Source organism: Salmo salar, chromosome 02 (genome assembly GCF_965601325.2).
Source record: "Salmo salar chromosome 02, fSalSal1, whole genome shotgun sequence".
Classification (NCBI taxonomy): Eukaryota; Metazoa; Chordata; class Actinopteri; order Salmoniformes; family Salmonidae; genus Salmo; species Salmo salar.
This window is the reverse complement of record NC_138292.1, coordinates 78,092,526-78,099,340: the sequence shown is the minus strand read 5'-3', so window position 1 is coordinate 78,099,340 and position 6,815 is coordinate 78,092,526.

The following is a 6,815-nucleotide window of genomic DNA, read 5'->3' as shown; positions in this document are numbered from 1 at the left end:
CATTAACATGGAATAAATCATGGCAAAATGTGTAGAATTGCAAGAAATTGGCTTAAAAGAGCAAAATAAATTCTCTGCCCCATGGCAAAATGTGTCGAACTGGTAGCCTAGTGGACAGGGCATTGGACCAGTAGCTGGATCGAAAGGTAGCTGGATCGAATCCCTCAGCTGACAAGGTAAAACTCAGTTGTTCTGCCCCTGAACAAGGAAGTTAACCCACTGTTCCCCAGTAGGCTGTCATTGTAAATAAGAATTTGTTCTTAACTGACTTGCCGAGTTAAATAAAGGTAAAAAATTCTCTCCACCTAAGTAAAAATTAATAGAATTTAAGGAAATTAGCTTAAAAGAGAAAAAAAATTATCTCTGCCCCATGTCTAACAGTAATCTGTGCCGCAAAGGTCATGTTGTCAACAAGGCAACGTGATTCATAGTTCAGAAACATACAACGTCTCTTTTCCATAAGATATGTTTGAATTTTCAAACTAGTTTTCATTGGGAAGGAAGATAAAGCCTTTTTATCAAAAGTAATCACTTTTGTATGTAAAAAGACAGAATCGTACTCATCACTCCACGTTCTTAATTAATTCATTTTTGTTTTGAGACGACTTCGCTGTCGGACTAATGGTGAACCTGGGTCACGCCCTGGAGGCAGCCTGGTTCCAAAACGAATGCAATAGACACTAACCCCTTTGACCCGGGGCATGCAGTGGACATTAATAGAACTCCCTCACTGGTATTTTGACCAACCTTTTTAAGAGCTGATCTGATTGGTCAAAATACCAATGATTGAAAAAAAGTTCAGACTTGGGCTGCCTGTCTAAATGCAACCTAACATACTGAATCTGGTTTCAAATAATTAAGGGCTAAATTTAGATTATGATAATTTGATTCAGCTGAACCCACTGTGTTAGTGCTGGGGTGGAATAAAAGCCTGCACACCATGAGGATGGGCTGTCCAGAACAGGAGTTGAAGGCCCCTGATATACTGTTATTAACTGCCAGACATTATTAAGCAGTTGAGCAAACTATCATCATAAAATTCATTGTACATATTTGACGTATTTTGGCATTGCCTTGGGACGATAGCAACTCTTGATCCAATCAATTTTAAAGGTGCTTTAAACGACTCAGTCTGTGCTCACAAAGTAGTTTTATCACCACAGACAGGAGTTTGCCTGAGACACCCCAGTGCCTTGGCTCACGTCAGTATTTTATTTACATGATTCAATACATTCAAATGTCACAGCCAGTAAAAATCTAAATCTGGATATGAGAGGCGGGGTCATGCTGTGTCATGGATCCACATGACAACCAAGAATGGCTAATTAAGGTTTTATTTTCCAGGTCACATATCTCGCTGTAAATATAGTATGGTGTCAGCAATGTGAGGACCTTATGGTCGACTAATAAGGTCAAAATAATGTGCTTGCCTGTATCACATCTCTGTGGTCCACCGTATAGGTATGAGGTCTTCACCTTTCAGGATAGAGTGTGAAGTCAATGGAGGGCTAATTGTAATATCTACAAGGATCTAATACATTTACACGGATAAACACTTTGTAGTCCAAATTATTACTCCCTGTCAGTGACCTCCAACAATGGCCATGATCCAAAACTGGGTTTCAGAAATGCATGCAGCCTGAGGTAATTTAGGATTGCTCTATGACCCTTCGTCAAAGAGACGGTATCTTCTGAACTGTTCTTGAAACTCCAATTTACCAAAGCCACAGATAATGTACAGGGGCAACAGATAATGTTCTAGCCCAATATGGACATGTTCAGAAATGGTTGTGTCAGAAATAATCCCAGCTTCCACAGCAATATATCTAAGGTAATTTGGCATTGCTTTATTGCTTCATCAGCAGAGCTGCTTCCATTTGAGCCGTGCACCAGAGGATATGACCATATATGATGTAGATTGTAGGAAGACACAGTCAGGTCCATAACAGAGAACATAAATAAAACTGGGAATCCCACAACCTGCCTTCAGCTGCAGCTGTTGGAACACAAGCGTCTCTGGGGGAGCAGGGGACTCATTCTAGCCAAGCCTTTTGAAGGGTCAGGACAAGTGACAGTGACAGACCAATCCACTATATCAGGTATCCCCAAACTGGGGTACACGTACCACAAGGGGTACGCACAATGTCGTTGGGGGTACGCCAAATTAAAACATGATTCACATCAAACATTACTTTTTTAAATCTTTTTTTTTGTTTTTTTGTAATCTTCACATTTTCAAACAGTCCATTTATATTTTCCAACGGGGCTATACATTTGGGTGAGGTTTTTTTCTCGTCTGAGTAGCCTCGTTACACTGGCAAAAATAAAATTTGACCCTCTAGTGTTCAGCAAAATAACAGCACAATGTCAAATACAGGTGGCCTAGTCAAATAATTAACATAATTAACGAATAATTAACATCCAATCACATTAACCATTACTCTCTCGCGGGAATTCCACTAACGGTCCGTATGTAGCCAAAAGTATGCCCTTTTTTTCCATTTTCGTCAAAAATGACATTCCCAAATCTTACTGCCTGTAGCTCAGGCCCTGAAGCAAGGATATGCATATTCTTGATACCATTTGAAAGGAAACACTTTGAAGTTTGTGGAAGTGTTAAATTAAGGTAGGAGAATTTAACTTCTCTAGGGCCAGTGGGACGATTTCGTCCCACCTACGTAACAGCCAGTGGAATCCCGTGGCGCGTTATTCAAATACCTTAGAAATGCTATTACTTCAATTTCTCAACATATGACTATTTTACACCATTTTAAAGACAAGACTCTCGATAATCTAACCACACTGTCCGATTTCAAAAAGGCTTTACAACGAAAGCAAAACATTAGATTATGTCAGCAGAGTACCCAGCCAGAAATAATCAGACACCCATTTTTCAAGCTAGCATATAATGTCACATAAACCCAAATCACAGCTAAATGCAGCACTAACCTTTGATGATCTTCATCAGATGACAATCTTAGGACATTATGTTATACAATACATGCATGTTTTGTTCAATCAAGTACATATTTATATCAAAAACCAGCTTTTTACATTAGCATGTGACGTTCAGAACTAGCATACCCCCCGCAAACTTCCGGTGAATTTACTAAATTACTCACGATAAACGTTCACAAAAAACATAACAATTATTTTAAGAATTTTAAGAATTATAGATACAGAACTCCTCTATGCACTCGCCATTTTTCTCGTAAAAAAGCGATAATATTCCGACCGGGAAATCGTGTTTTAGTACAAAGAGAGAGAAAATAAAAACATGGTGTCGCCCCGTGCACGCGCCTCAGTCTGATGGTCCTCTGATAGAGCACTTACCAAAGGCGCTAATGTGTTTCAGCCTGGGGCTGGAATTACATCATTCAGCTTTTTCCCGGGTTCTGAGAACCTATGGGAGCCGTAGGAAGTGTCACGTTACAGCAAAGATCCTAAGTTTTCAATAAACAGAGCCAAGAAGCCCAAGGAATGGTCAGAGAGGGTACTTCCTGTACAGAATCTTCTCAGGTTTTTGCCTGCCATATGAGTTCTGTTATACTCACAGACACCATTCAAACAGTTTTAGAAACTTTAGGGTGTTTCCTATCCAAAGCCAATAATTATATGCATATTCTAGTTTCTGGGCAGTAGTAATAACCAGATTAAATCGGGTACGTTTTTTATCCGGCCGTGTAAAGACTGCCCCCTAGCCCTAACAGGATAACACATTAGCTCTGGAAAAAGATAATACAAAGAAAAAACATTTTTTATTTTAGTTTTTTATTTCCTTTTATGTACCATCATCTTTGAAATATAAGCGAAAGGCCATAAAATATTATTCCAGCCCAGGCGCAATTTAGATTTTGGCCACTAGATTGCAGCAGTGTATGTGCAAAGTTTTAGACTGACCCAATGAACCATTGCATTTCTGTAAAGAAAATTGTATCAGGTCTGCCCAAATGTGCCTAATTGGTTTATTAATACATTTTCAAGTTCATAACTATGCACTCTCCTCAAACAATAGCATGGTATTATTTCACTGTAATAGCTACTGTAAATTGGACAGCGCAGTTAGATTAACAAGAATTTAAGCTTTGCCCATATCAGATATGTCTATGTCCTGGGAAATGTTCTTGTTACTTACAACATCATGCTAATCACATTAGCGCACGTTAGCTCAACCGTACCGCGGGGGGGACACCAATCCTGTAGAGCAGGTATTCCAAAACTGGGGTACGCGTACACCAAATAAAAATGTGATTCAAATTTAAAATATATGTGTATATTTATATTTTCCAACGGGGCTATACATTTGGGTGAGGTTTTTTTCTCACCTGAGTAGCCTTGTTTCACTGACAAAAATAAAATTCAACCAACTAGTGTTCAGCGAAATAACAACACAATGTCAAATACATGTAGCCTAGTCAAATAATGAATTAAGTTCCAATCACATTAACCGTTACTCTCTAGCGGGAATTCCACTAACGGTCCGATATGTAGCCTAAAGTAGCTGCTGCTCATGTTGGTATCTGTACTGACGGCGCAAAGGCCATGACAGGGAGACATAGTGGAGTGGTAATGGGTGTGTATGCAGTTGCACTCGACGCCACTTGGGTACACTGCAGCATCCACCGAGAGGCTCTTGCTGCCAAGGGAATGTCTGACAGCTTGAAAGACGTTTTGGACACTACAGTGAAAATTGTTAACTTTGGTAAAGCAAGGCCCCTGAACTCGAGTATTTTCTGCATTATGCAATGGTATGGGCAGCGACCATGTAACACTTTTACAACATACCGAAGTTCGCTGGTTATTAAGGGAAAAAGTATCAACACGTTTTTTTTTAATTGAGAGACTAGCTTTAAGTTTTCTTTTCTGATCATTTTCACTTGTCTGACCGCTTGCATGATGACGAGTTTCTCACACGACTGGCCTATCTGGGTGATGTTATTTCTCACCTGAATGATCTAAATCAAGGACTACAAGGACTCTCCACAACTAGATTTAATGTGCGGGACAAAATTGAGGCTATCACTAAGAAGTTGGAGATCTTCTCTGTCTGCATTAACAAGGACAACAGACATGTCTTTCCATCATTGTATGATTTTGTGTGTGCAAATGAACTAAATCTTAAGGACAATGTCAAATGTGATATAGCGATTACGCAGGTATTCTCCCGAAACGGATGACACAAACAACTGGATTCGTTATCCCTTTCATGCCCTGCCTCCAGTCCACTTAACAATATCTGAACAAGAGAGCCTCATCGAAATTGCAGCAGGCGGTTCTGTGAAAATTATATTTAATCAGAAGCCACCATTGGGCTGCGCTCGGAGTTTCCTGCCTTAGCAAATCGCGCTGTTAAGACAATGATGCCCTTTGCAACCATGTATCTATGTGAGAGTGGACACTCGGCCCTCACTAGCATGAAAATTAAATAGAACCCAACATTTCAGAGTTATGTGCATCTTTTCAATCACACCCTTCTTAATAACCTGTGTTGAGTTAGTCACAATTGTCAATGAACAAATAAGGTTTTATATGTAAGATGGTTAAATAAAGAGCACAATTATTGATTATTGTTAGATTATTATTTGTGCCCTTGTCCTATATGATCTCTTTGTCACTTCCCACGAGCCGGGTTGTGACAAAAACTCACACTCATTCTTATGTTTAATAAATGTATTGTATAGTGTGTGTGTGGCAGGCTTACAATGATGGCAAAAACATCATTTGAGAGTGCGCTGACCCTGGTGCTAGAAGGGGTACACAGCTGGAGGTTGAATGTTTGAAGGGGTACGGGACTATATAAAGTTTGGGAACCATTGCTGTAGAGGAAGGCATTGTTCAATGCTCAATGTCAAATTCAAAACTTTCTAGCATCACATCTAAGGTAATATGACAACAATTTGAATTACACTTAGCAAATCAACTTGGACAGAGGGACACAACAGTTGTGGCAAAATTGCTAAAGGACAACAAAGTCAAGGTATTGGATTGGCCATCACAAAGCCCTGACCTCAACCCTATAGAAAATTTGTGGGCAGATCTGAAAAAGCATGTGCGAGCAAGGAGGCCTACAAACCTGACTCAGTTACACCAGCTCTGTCAGGAGGAATGGGCCAAAATTCACTCAACTTATTGTGGGTAGCTTGTGGAAGGCTACCAGAATGTTTGACCCTAAGTTAAACCATTTAAAGGCAATGCTACAAAATACTCATTGAGTGTATGTAAACTTCTGACCCACTGGGAATGTGATGAAAGAAATAAAATCTGAAATAAATCATTCTCTCTACTATTATTCTGACATTTCACATTCTTAAAATAAAGTGGTGATCCTAACTGACCTAAGACAGGGAATCTTTGCTAGGATTAAATGTCAGGAATTGTGAAAAACTGAGTTTAAATGTACTTGACTAAGGTGTATGTAAACTTCCGACTTCAACTGTATGTAATAGCTAGCTAGTACTTGCAACAGTATATTATATTAGTGGTTTTAACCGGTTCAGGGAAGAGAACCAAAAACCGGAAAATAACGTAATTTTCGGAGGAACAGAAAGAGAGCAATGTATTTTGCCTGTTGATGTGTATTACCTGCTTTATAATGTGTATTACTGTGTTCATAATGTGTATTACCGTGTTTATAATGTTTGTTACTGTGTTTGTGTATTACCGTGTTTATAATGTGTATTTCTGTGGTTGTAATGTGTATTACCGTAATTCCACCACTAGAGGGCTAATCATTACGGAAGTGTATATATGCCTAAAAATCTATTTGTAATCCAAATTGGAAAATTTGGCGCATAATATCAGTTAAATACAGAAAT